Source organism: Phoenix dactylifera, unplaced genomic scaffold, assembly GCF_009389715.1.
Source record: "Phoenix dactylifera cultivar Barhee BC4 unplaced genomic scaffold, palm_55x_up_171113_PBpolish2nd_filt_p 000697F, whole genome shotgun sequence".
In the NCBI taxonomy this organism is placed as follows: Eukaryota; Viridiplantae; Streptophyta; class Magnoliopsida; order Arecales; family Arecaceae; genus Phoenix; species Phoenix dactylifera.
In genome coordinates, this window is record NW_024068080.1 from 127,980 (window position 1) to 141,909 (window position 13,930).

General features: G+C 39.5%; 1 pseudogene; it reads left to right on the top strand.

The window, feature by feature from the left end:
- The first annotated feature begins 5,196 nt into the window (after positions 1-5,196).
- LOC120106939 lies at positions 5,197-5,293 on the top strand (annotated as a pseudogene).
- The last annotated feature ends 8,637 nt before the right edge of the window (positions 5,294-13,930 follow it).

Sequence of the window (13,930 nt, forward strand, 5' to 3'; positions counted from 1 at the left end):
TGAGAGTGCAAAAGGTATGGTTTAACCTATGACTTTTTATTCAAGCTAAAGATATAAAACTAAGATATGTACTCACTTTCGTAGGAATCACGATTGCACTTAGCACGTGCAACAAGCCGTTAAACCCCTAGGTTACCCTAGTGGACGAGTGTTGTCTCGTGAGGATTTTCAGAGATGTTACCCACAACATCATACATGATATAACATGACATGAGATCATAATAAAAAAATGTGAAATAAATTCTAAGCTAATACACATGTAATTAATCGATATATATTTTCAAGTATGGCAACTGTCAAAGCAAGGAAATATAAAAGTGTAGTGTGCATCAAATCGCATGACTTTCTCAGAGTACTAATACCTCCACCACAACAGGGCACCGCCTGAGTTTTAGGTGCACTACTCAAGTTCAAAAGTATTTTCTACAATTTATTAGAACCTGATCCATCAATTTTCAGAATATCACATGTTGTCTAAATTTGTCAAGAATGGTTCGTATGTAAAGAAAGAGCTATCAATCTCAACTAAACAAACCCGGGTACACAGAGGTCCAATACAATGGAGTCAAACCAGCCATTACCACATGTCACTAGGTTCAGCCTAACAACTCATTCATGCTTATTTTATTTCATTTTTTTTTTCAATACACATGACAACTACAGCTATCCAACCCCATTAGGCTCTAGTAAGGTCCATGTAGCGAGCTTTCAGTCAATGACCCCCGATCCAGTTGGCTCAAGACATTAGGTGAAACACCTCTCGCGACTTAATTACTTGAACCAGACTACGCCACGAGGCCAGACTTGTCATCATAAGTTTTTTTTTTTTTGAATAATAATTATGCAAGAAAAGAAATGATAGACTGAACCATATAAATATTTTTATTATATATGTGACTGCATCGTGACAATAGGTCAACCAAAGTCGGATCATAAGGCACCTAAGTAATCTAGTTGGGATATTCAACCTCTATCTTTATGTGAAAACCAAATCCTGAACCTGTATGGTACGAACAAGGGATACTCATACTTCTTTTATGGATAAGGCTAACAAAAATGCAGTTAACAAATATGAACTCCTGAGGCCTTCCTATTGTCATTAAGTACACGTGTGGGATCTAATAATAGGTCTCTGATCAGTCATTAGTATGCATGTGTTCCTTGCCTTAATAGTTGTACACACTCAATATGAAATACATGTGCATTTGCTCAGAAAAGAAAGTAATAGAATAAATCAAATGCAAAAACAAGTTTTTTTTTTTTTTTTTGATCAAAATATTTTCCTCCCCCCAACTTAAACATTGCATTGTCCTCAATGTAAAAAAATGCAAGAAAACTATATATGAGAGACAATAGAGAAAATAATAGGAGAAGAAGAATACCTTGAGCTGTTGATTTCCAGAAAAGAAGACTACAAATATAAGAAGAAAATACTAGAGATTAAAAAAAAATAATAATTCTGCTAAATAATATTACACATACCTTGGCCTTCATGTTCAGTTCATAAGAGGCTCCCCCAAGGAAAAGGAGTCCTCTTCATCTGCAAAATTTTCAAAGAAAAGATGTTTTAATCCTGTATTCCAGTTAAACCTTAAACAATTTTGCCAGCAATCCTGTGGATTCTCAATTTCAATTGCCCCGTGTGGAAAAACAGTTTCTTACAATGAAAGGACCTGTCCATCAGTTGATCGTAACTTTCCAGGAACAGATGTAAGCGAGAGTCATACAAAGAACTTTTTGTGCAGGCATCAGAAAGATTTTTTTAGGAATTGAGTTATCATGCCTATTTTCATTCGTTCTTTACAAAGTCTAGTATTGTCAACGCATCCCGACGAATTTCATTCAATTCACTTAATTGTAATTTTCTAGCGAAACCAGCATCTGACAGTTCAAAGTTTAATTTTCTAATGGCCCAATACGATTTATGCTCTATTTCAACAGGTAGATGACATGTTTTTCCATAGACTAGCCGATACGGGGACATACCAAGAATAGTTTTATAAGCAGTACGGTAAGCCACAATGCATCAGAAAGTTTTAAAGACCAGTCTTTGCGTGATGGATTCACCGTTTTCTCTAAAATTCGTTTAATCTCCCGATTGGCTAGCTCTACTTGGCCACTAGTCTGCGGGTGATAAGGAGTTGCTAATTCTATGAGTGATACCGTTTTTTCGTAATAGGATCTCAAAAGGCTTATTACAGAAATGTTTTCCCCCATCACTAATGTATAACCTTGGGCATCCCAAATCGTGAAAAAATATTTTCTTTTAGAAATTTCAAAAACAGGGTTTGTAATCATTAGTTCTACAGGCAACAGCTTCTACCCATTTTGACACATACTCAACACCAAACTAAAATATACTCATATCCAAAAGACGGTGGAAATGGGCCCATGAAATCGATGCCCCACATGTCAAAAATTTCAATAGCAGTAATGGGCTGAAGAGGCATCATTTGCTTATGAGTTAGACTTCCAATACGTTGACATGGGTCACATGTCCTACAGAACTCGTGGGCATCTTTAAATAGTGTAGGCCAATAAAAAACCACATTGCAACACCTTAGCTGCCATTTTTTAGATGCAAGTGTCCTCCGCAAGCACTGGCATGACAAAAAGAGAGTACAACTTTGTATCTCATGATCCGGAATGCATCTTTGGAATGTTGCAGGTGGCATTACACAACCCGAATGGCATCCGACGGAAAGCAAATGTGCCAAAAGGACAAGTAAAAGTAGTCTTCTCTTGATCTTCTGGTGAAATCTCGATTTGGTAGTATCCGGAATAGCCATCGAGAAAACAATAGAAATTGTGTCCTGCAACTCTTTCTTAAACTTGGTCTAGGAAGGGTAGGGGAAAGTGATCTTTCCTAGTGACCCAAATTCAATTTCGGGTAGTCAACACACATGCCGCCAACTCGGTCGGAACACGAGTTGGAACTAGTTCACCTGGCTCATTTTGGACTACCGTCAGACCCGCTTTCTTGGGAACGACTTGAGTAGGACTCACCCACTTGCTGTCAGAAATTGGGTAAATAATACCCACGTCAAGCAACTTGAGGACTTCTGCTTTAACCACATCTCTCATCGTAGGATTCAACCTGCGTTGCATTTGCCCTTGTGGTTTTGGCATTGTCCTCCAAATATATCCGGTGCGTGCAAATTAAAGGGCTAATCCCCTCAAGTCGGCAATAGACCACCCTAAAGCTCCTTTATGATTCTTTAGAACATCAAGTAATTTTCTTTCTTGAGCATGATCAAGATCAGATGAGATGATTATAGGAAATGTGTCCTCGGGTCCAAGAAAGGCATACTTGAGTTCCTTCGGTAAAGGTTTCAACTCGAGCTTAGATGTTTGTTCATGGGATGGTACTATCTTTGCTCTGTTCAAATTCCTCTATTCTCGGTCTCCACCCATTGACCATCATGACATCCGAATTATCTAAATAGGTGGGACCACATCATCAGCAGTACCTTCAGAACACAATCTATTAAACCATTATCGGCCCGATTCAGTAAATGTTTCTTTTAACAAATATTCTTCCGCAATGGGTTTCAACCCATTCAACTTCTTTACTTTCTTCATGATCACTGGGTTGTTTACCTATACTAAAGACGTTCAGTTCTAAGGTCATGTTGCCAAAAGAAAGCTTCATTGACACCATTCCTACAATTGATCATGCATTAGAAGTTGCAAGAAATGGGCGTCCTAAGATGACCGGAATCTGAGATGGTGAATTGGAAGCCGGATGTGTGTCCAGTACGATAAAGTCAACAAGAAAATAGAACTTGTCTACTTGCACCAACACATCTTTGATAATTCCTCTAGGGACCTTAACTGACCTGTCAGCTAATTGTAAGGTGACAGTTGTTGGCTTCAACTCACCCAAACCGAGTTGCTCCATATACCGTATATGGCAACAAGTTCACACTCGCCCCTAATCTAGCAATGCTCGCTCAATCCTAAAATTGCCAATGATGCACGAGATAGTTTGGACAACCTTGGATCCTTATATTTAGGAAGAATGTTATGCTGTAAAATTGCACTCACATTTTCAGCCAGAAATGCCTTCTTCTTGACATTTAAACGACGCTTAACAGTGCACAAATCTTTTAAAAATTTTGCATAGGAAGGCACTTGTTTTATTGCATCAAGAAGAGGTACATTGATTTTTACTTGCTTAAAAAGCTCAAGAAGTTCAGAGTTTGGTTCAGCTTTTGCAAGGGCTTTAATCTTTGTGGAAATGGTGCAGGAAAAGGACATTCAATTTTTTCAGTAGATGTTGGTGCTTCTCAGTTTCTTCATTATCCTTTTCTTTTGTCTTGGGAGGGTCAGAATCAGGTATGACTTGTGTTTGTTCTGGGACTGGTCGGTCAATAATCTTTCCACTTCGCAAAGTTATTATACTCTTCGCTTGTTCTTTATGCAAAGTTGAAGATGATGCATTGCTACCGCCATAGACTTGAGGATTAGGTTGTGGTTGAGCTGGTAGCTTACCTTTCTCTTGAGCACTTAAAACAGTGGTTAGCATTGTCAGTTGATTTCTTAATTCATCATTGATTTTAGCTTGATCTTGCATGAAAGATTGCAAAGTTTCTTCGAGACTGGATTTTTGAGGGGGTGCGTGTGCATAATGAGGTTGCGGTGGTGGAGGAGTTGGGTTATATACTTGTTGAGGTTGGTCATTCCTCCACCTGAAATTTGGATGGTTCTTCCATCCAGGGTTGTAAGTACCCGAAAAAGGATTATTAAAAGATTTTGATAGAAATTCATAACATTGGCCTGATCGTGCAAGACTTCCTTGAATGCGGGTATTGTGGGGCAATCAGTGGTGAGATGGCCAGGAATCTCGCAAATCCTACAACACTCGCTGTTATGTTCTACGGTCTTAACGGGTTCAATCCTTCTAAGTTCAATTTCCTCTACCTTCCTAGTAAGGGCTGCCATTTTAGCCTGAATATCATCCTGAGTATTAAGGTTGTAAAGGCCCCCATGTCCAATGTTAGTAGGTTTAGGCAAAGGTTTATTCATTCTATCCCCTGTATCCCATAATTGTGCAGTCTCTGCGAGAGAGTCTAAATAGTCCCATGCCTCATCGGGTTGCTTTCCAAAAATAGACCATTGCACATAGTCTCTATAAATTGTTTCAACTGTGGGGACAATCCCTCCTAAAAGAAACTAATGGTTCTCCATGTTTCAAACCCATGATGAGGACAAGAGAGTAGCAAATCTTTAAATCTCTCCCAGCATTCATAAAATGTTTCATGGTCTTTTTGTTGGAATTACTAATGTGCCTTTTCAAAAAATTAGTCCTTTGTGCGGGAAAGAATTTTTTCAAGAATTCTCTTTGTATATCATGCCATGTTCCTAGCGATCTAGGTCTCAAGGAGTTCAGCCATGTTTTGGCTTTATCCTTTAAAGAAAAGGAAACAAGGTCAATTTAAGGACATCTTCCGATACATTTGGCACTCTAAATGTGATGCTAATTTCCTCAAAATCCTTAAGATGAAGATAAGGGTTCTCGGATTCCATTCCATGATACTTTGGCAGCAATTGAATTACCCTGGTTTGATTTCAAAGTGTCCAACATTTTCAGGAATAATCATGCATGAAGGTTGACTAGTCCTAGTAGGGTGTAAATATTGTCGAAGTGTCATAACTGGAGGTCTACCTTCATCACCATGGTGACTTCCTACATCATCAGGAAAATTTGCCATCTCAAAAGGTATGAGATACTGCGAAGGAATTTCAAGGATGTGTCCTAAGGGATGATCTAAAGTTGTACGACTTAATCGACTGGTGTCGTCCCTATTCCACCCTAGCATACAAAGTTTCTGAGTTTATTTATTTATTTATTCTTTTAATGATAACCCTTGATCTTTTCTTAAAGTTCTTATCAATTTTCAACTAGCAACAAGGGTTAATGAGATATGATAATAATAAAATTCTGATTCTAAAAAAAAATTTAAACACAGAAAATTCACAACAGATAGCAGCAAGGTTTCAGATTAATATAATGGTCGTAAAAGTATCAGAATGTCAATCAGACCGTTCAGATGAAAGCAACATCTGTCCTACAGCAGCCCGACAAAATTTGAGTGCAATCAGACGGTGGATGACTCAGCTATCAGAGTTTGATGCAGACTGTGTAGGGAATAAAAAAACAGCAATAAAGATTCAAATTGTTTTTTTTTTCAAAAGAAAATACTAACAAATCAACTAAAAATTAACTCTAAAAATATACTAATAAATCAGCCGTTCCCCAGCAACGGCGCCAAAAACTTGATGCAAAAATAAAATTGTTCTCCCAAGTGCAGGAGAATCGCACAAGTAGTAAAATTCTCGGGAGTCCCGCAGGGGTCGAATCCTCAGGGAACCGAAATGTATACTGAGATTATTTAATATAATTTTACATTAATTAATTCAATAAATTTGTGGATTAAAATTATATTGTTGATTTTTCAGAAATTAAAATGCAGAGAATAATAAACACAATTCAATGAAATAAAAAATGGTAGGGATCTGGAGTCTCCCTTGATGATATTGCATCCCAAGGAATAAACTCTATGTTCTTGATTTAAGATTTAATGTAGGATAGATCTAATCATGGTATATGTTTCATGAACATATGAACTCAATTTCTAAGCATTCGTCGTGCTTTCTATGTCTACGACGAATCAAATACTAAAGCAATCCATATATCAATAATCATAATCCATTTAAGAACTATCTACGAAATAACCTACTGCATGGATCAAAAAACATATCAGTAAATATAATTCATTCAAGGCAAAAGTTTAGAGTTTACTTCAAAGAGCAATACATCAAAGGTTCATCCATCTCCCTCCCTAGGACTTTAGCCACTCATTGAAAACTTTAATCCCTCTTTCATTTTCTTTCTTTCCCCTTTTTTTTTCTTTTCTTTTCGGAAACAGGGCCCTCCCCTGTTTCCTTTTTCTTTTCGGATGGCAGCTCTGTTTTTTTTTCAATGGGAAAGAATGAGAGATGAGGCCCTGTTTTCAACCGAATGAACTCTCCTTTTTTTTCACAGCCGAGAGGGCCCTCCTCATATAGAATGCGATGAGTCCCTGATCTCGCCGGAATACGTGGAGATGCGAGTATCCGGACGCGGAAGCTTGGACGTGGATGGATCGCGATCTTCGCGGGACTGCAAAATGCACGCACGCTGGGAGCTTCGCGGGATGCTGGGTCGCGGAGAAGTTTGAGTTGCGGAAACGGACGATTGCAGGGAATTAGACGCGGGAGGAAATCGCCACGGACGCTTGGATCACGAGCTCGGGATGCTGGGGATTCTGGATGCGGATCTCAGATGGCTGAAGTCGGGAACGCAGGGAGAGATCTAGGACCGAATCTGGGAAGACCGCGTTGGATCTAAGATCTGGAAGGCTGGATCACCGACGGATAGTTGGGCTGCTCTGTGAACGTGGAAGCTTGGGAGGAAGGAAATCCGAGAAGAGCTGGGATGCGGACGAATCGGAAGGAGGCACGGACGGATCGCTGGAATGAAGTCAGATCTTTGCTGGGTGCTGAGATGCGGATTGACGCTTGGGATCAATCCAGAACGTTGGAGATCCGAAGGAAAGAGTGTGGACTCAGAAGCTTCACGGGATGCTTGGGCTTGGGAGATTCGCAAACGGATGCGGAATGGACTGGATGAACGCGTGGAATCGGTTGGAACATGTAGGAGCTGATGTGGCTGGAACTCGGGAGAAGCTGGGTCGCACGAGATGCTGGGAAGGGAAAATGAAGCTGCGACGAAGTGGACCGCTGAACTTGGCCTCCTTTTAGTGTGCAATTGGGGTCGTCCCATGCGGTTGGCTGGTCACCTATAGTGATGCATCTTTTTGAACCCAATGTGCATTTTAGCTTTGATTTCCGATCACCTGCACCCCACAAAAATATAATATTAATGCGGCAAATTTATATCATTATTTGTTAGCAATATACTAATTTAGTGATGTATAGATCGTCACTTTTGTGGCTCCTCATCAACCTTGCCCGTGGCTGGGGTCGACCCAAACTTCCCTGGGGTCGACTTCAACTTACTGTTCATTAGACTTGGGGTCGACCCAACCTCACACTGGGGTCGACTCAAACTTCACTGGCGGTCGACCCCTGCTATAGTGAGGTCGGCCTTCTCAGGAACCAACAGAACCTTGCATTTTCGCTGTTTTCACTAGGGTCGACTCAACCTTTCTTGGGGTCGACCCATGCTACAGTGGGGTCGACTCAAGTTCCATTGGGGTCGACCCTCTCAGGGATTCCAGAGACGTGGTTTTGAGAACATATGCTTAGGGTCGACTCATGTTCAGTTGGGGTCGCTCCATTGGGGTCGACTCAAGTATTTTTGGGGTCAGCTCCATCGGGGTCGGCTCAAGAAAATTTGGGGTCGGCCCTCCTCAGTAAATTCCCAGAGAGTTTGTTTTCTTGAGGCATGAAGCTGGGGTCGACTCAAGGTTCTTTGGGGTCGGCTCATCTCTTGGGGTCAACTCCTCTCCTGGGTTGACTCAAAGATACACGGGGTCGACTCCACTTACTGTTCATGCTGTGCCATTTTTGCAGGAGTGTGCCAGATGGTTCCAAGGTGTGCCAGGGTCGACTCCACTTAAGCTGGGGTCGACTCAATCCACACTTTCCTGCATCTTAAGGTTTAGACTAATTCATATAAACAATGAAAACATATTTCAAGCAATTTTGAATGCATGCCATGATAGAGCTACATACCCTTAACAATAAAAAATTACTGTTTTGCCCTTAAGGAGTATATTCACTTGAACTTTGCTGAATTAGATTCAAGAGTTTTCTTTCACTTTTCTACTACAAATTTTATCTCTTTGTTAATCATTGAGGGCTTCTTTTGGTTCGCGGGGAAGCATTTTCCTTCCTAGGAATATGATTCCTGGGAAACAAATTCCTAGGAAGAGGATGCTAGGAAAGTATTTTGGCATGTTTGGTTTGACCATGGGAAAGTGACAAAATTCCAAGGTGCTTATGTTTGGTTGGCCATCCACTTTCCTAGGAAAATTATATTAATTCCTATTATGCCCTTAATAAAAATTAGGTTTTTAATGCCTCTTTAATGCTTCTTTAATGCTGAAGGGACTTTTTGGGAAAAAGTAAAAATGGAGTGATTCCCGCCTCATGGGAAAGTAACTTTCCCATGTTCTCATGGGAAAGACTTTCCCATGAAATGTGGGAATCACATTCCATGGGAATACAACTTTCCCTTCTCTCTCCTTTGAAAACTCCAACCAAAACAAGAAGGCATCTCATTACTTTCCCGTTGACCACACTTTCCTCCCTTCTTTTCCCGCGAACCCAAACGAGCCCTGAAAGACATCTTGATCTCATTCTCTTGATGTATCATGAATGTATCGAGGATGTCGGTATTCATTAGTGATGTATCACATTAAACTGTTTTATTAATTTGATATTCCCTCAATGGTTGTGTTAATCATCGAAATAACCACTATCATCCTCACATCCCCTACCATGTGTCTAGAGTACCCCACTGTCGAAATACCATTTTCTGTTTGATGCTTGGGATGCTAGACACACCTGCGAAACAGAAATTTAATTCTTTATCTCTGGTACCCCAGCTTTCTTGGGACCTTGAATGTTAGCAATGATGGTTCCCTTTGAAACCCATATTTTCTTAATTGAAACATTACTTACAGGTTTTTGGCTTTTAGGATTGCATGCAGTGTATTCTTGTTTTAGTTTATCTAACTTAAACAGAGTAGATTTCGGTTGAACATAAGTTGGCTTCACAAATATGTTTTTCAATAATTTCTGTTTTCTCCGAGGATTATATCCTAACCAGCTTTATTATAGACAGCTTTCTGACTTTCTAGAATTAGATTTAATTTCTCAGAGCTTAGGATGAATTTATCTACTATAGTTTCAGTTCCTTATTCTTTAAACTAAGCTTTTTATATTCAATCATAAGCTCAGAAAAAACATATTGAAGTTCATCGAAAGTGAAATCATACTTCAGCATTTAAATATACCTCAGTTTCGTGTGCCATTAGACACAGATTTGCAGCTTCTTGTTGCTGTTCTTCTTCTCCAGAGCTAGATTCATCACTATCACTCCAAGTAGCCAGCATAGCTTTCTTCCTTAACCTTTTCGGAGCCTTTTTCAATAGAGCGACAGTCTATTCTGAAGTGTCCAGGCTTTTTGCACTCATAACAAATATATTGCTCCTTATGGTTATTTTCTTTGCTTTGCTTCCCCCTTGATTACAGGCCTTTTCTTGAAATTTTCTCTATTTCTTCTGAAGAATTTTCTGAACCTTGTTGTAATCAGGGCCATTTCTTCACTGTTGTAATCAAGATCCCAGCAGTTCTTCCAGTGGAAGTGAGTTGAGATCTTTGGCTTCTTGAATGGCAGTGACCTTGCTTCCCATGCTCTAGGAAGAGATCTAAGAATTTTCCAAACAAGATCACTGTTAGAGTAAGATCTACCACGGCTTTTCAACCCGTTTATAATATCAGTGAACTAGTAAACATTTTAGTTATAGATTCACTATTTTTCATTTTAAATAATTCATATTTATGCACTAGCATACTGATTTTAGATTCTTTGACCTGGTTAGTGCCTTTCATGTGTAACTTCCAACTTATCACAGATTTCTTTAACAGTCATGTAAATAAAGAACAGTAAAGAACATTCATGGCTTTTGCATTCAGCTGAGCCATTCTTTTATCATGGTCATCCCATTCAATCTCAGGTTTGAATATGGTGATGCCATCTATAATCGTAGTTGGTGTGTGAGGTCCATTGACAATAACAGTCCATAAATCATAGTCAAGTGCTTGAATAAAAATATGCATACGAGCTTTCCAATAAGTAAAATTTGTGCTATTGAAAAGAGGTGGTCTGTTGGTAGATTGCCCTTCGGCAATAGAGGATCCCATGGTGGCTGCCATGACCTCTAACTCTTGATTGTTAGATCAAAAAGTTTCTGTAAGTACCAGGCTCTGATACCACTTGTTGCCCAGAGGTGCCGCCCAAGAGGAGGGGTGAATTGGGTCTCTTAAAATTAAAGTGTGAAGAATATGAGTTACTGTTATCTTTCAATAGCAGCGGAAATAAGATTGCACAAATAAAGCTGTAGCTAGATGATGAAAGCAAACAGAAATATGCAGAGGAAGAAGAGATAAATCACACACATAAATGCCAAGGTTTATAGTGGTTCGGTGCACTCCTAGCACCTACGTCCACTCTCCAAGCCTAGCTTGAGATTTCATTATAACCTAGCATATTACAGTCTGATTATTTTTCGGGCTCACAATCAAAAATCCATTTGGTTTTTCCAGGCAACCAACCGAAAACCTATCCCCGTTTGTTTTTCGGACTCACAAACAACCCAGTTGGTTTTCAGACAAACCAACCAAAAACTTTACACTGTTTGTTTTTCCGGGCTCACAAACAACCCAATTGGTTTTCAGATAAATCAACCAGAAACTATTTTCCTTGCTGAATACTTCCGATTCAGCAACTTCCAATCAAGGCTTGGAAGAGCCTTTACAAGTTTCAAATGAATGAAACTGTTACAGCAACAGTTAATCAAAATAAATGAATGCTGTGACCAGAAAACTTAAAGCTTCAGAATATATAAAATGAAACAATAAAAATGAAAACTGAAGCCGATGAAGAAGTTGGCTGTGGAAGAGTGTCCCAGTGCTCAAACAGCAGCTCTTCTCGGGGCAATGAGAAGCTTCAACTGATTTCCTCACAGGAATAAGATTCAGATGAATGCCGGTGAGGATGAGGAACTATTAAGCTTTTTCTTCTCTTTTTCTTGGTGGAAACTTTTCTTTCTTGACAGAATTTTTTTATCTTCCTTATTGTTTTCCTTCTAAGGTTCCCTCAAATTTATAGACGAATTCCTCAGCAGGATTTGAATTTCTTTCTTTCTGTTCTGATGGAAATCTTTTCTGTTACAAAAGAAGACAAAAGTTGTTGCAAGCTTTCCGTTGTGGTCCCAGCAGTACAGGGGTCGACTCATGTAACTCAGGGGTCGACTCATGTAACTCAGGGGTCGACTCATGCTTATTCTGGGTCGGCACTTCAAGACATTGAGATGGCCCTAGCTGTGACAACTTCAAAGCGTCGACTCTTCAATCTTAAGGGTCGGCTCATCTTCTTCAGAAGTCGCCTCTTTAAATACAAGGGTCGGCTCATCATCTTCAGGAGTCTTCTCTTTAAACACAAGTGTCGACTCATACTATAATTTTTGGCTAACGCTGAGACTGAACTAGGGTCGACTCTTCAAATGCAAGGGTCGACTCTTCAATTTCAGGGGTCGACTCATTTTGAACAAGGATCGACTCTTTCAAACTTTGTCTCAGACGGTAAAGCTTTTCTGTTTAATTTGAAACTACACAAGGGTCGACTCATGTTTTGCGGGGTTGACTCATTGACTGTGCTGTTTGAATAAAACATATCAGAATCAACTCAAACTTTGTCCTTCTTTACTTAGGGGTTAGCTCAAGCTTTTTCAAATAGAAAACTTTAGACTTCACTTTGATCTCCATGGATTAGATTAAGATCATTTTTCTTTTAGAACATATCCAATGAAGTGTTTGCGAAGAACTTAAAATTTTGCAGTACTTCATTTCTTCTGATTTTTCTTGACTTATAAAAATTCACAATTAAGCCAACATAATTAGTACACAACATCAGCTCAAGTATTTTGTAATCATCAAAATTCATCCTTTAGGGTTGACAAAAATTATTTAAAATAGATTTGAAATCAGATGAAACAGTTTTTGAACTTTCAGACCCGACCTCCCTAGAAACTAGTGCATAAACTACATCAACATTACGGCTGATTTCTTCAAATCGCCGCATTGACAAGACTTTTGCTTTACAAGATTTTCAGGTTTGAAATCAGATATCCTAAGGGGTTTTACTACAAATTTCTTCTTGCCCAAATACAAAGAGTAACAATTTGTATGACCATCATATTTTACCCTTCGATCGAATAACCATGGCAGCCTAAAAGGATGTGACACGTCTTCATAGGCAGCACAACGCACCAAACTTCATAATGGAACTCTTTGCCCAAAGAGAAGAAAACCAAACATCGTTCTTTGACAGGGATAAAGGATTCGTCGATCCAAGGAAAAATGGCTAGATTACCTTTTGTAGGACATGGGGAGAGGACCACTGAAATACTTATCCTGGTACACACTGATGTGTGTGGCCCATTTGATGTGTCAGCCAGGGGTCGTTATTCGTACTTCATTACCTTTATCAATGACTATTCACGATATGGGTATGTGTATCTTATGAGATACAAATCTGAGTCTTTTGAAAAGTTCAAAGAGTTCAGAAATGAAGTAGAAAAACAGACTGGAAAAACCCTTAAGGTTTTTCGATCAGATCGAGGAGGAGAATACCTTAGTGGAAAATTTCGGGACTATCTCAAGGAGAATGGCATAGTCTCACAATGGACGCCTTCAGGAACACTTCAACTCAATGGGGTGTCAGAAAGGAGAAATCGGACTCTATTGGATATGGTCCGATCCATGATGAGCTTCACTGATCTACCTATGTTTCTTTGAGAAGATGCATTATTATCCGCAATTTACTTATTGAATAGAGTTCCCTCTAAATCCGTTCCTACTACACCGTATGAGATACGGCATGGTAAGAAGCCGAGTCTTGGTCATCTCAAGATTTGGGGATGTCCGGCCCACGTCAAACGACAATAGGCGGATAAGTTAGAGCCTAGGACCATAAGTGCTCGTTTCATTGGATATCCTAAAGAGTCATTAGGATACAATTTTTATGTCTCAGAGGATCACAATATGTTTGTGAGCCGACATGCCGTCTTCCTGAAAAAATAGTTTATCCTTGATAGAGGCAGTGGGAGGAAAATTGAGCTTGAAGAGAGAGTCT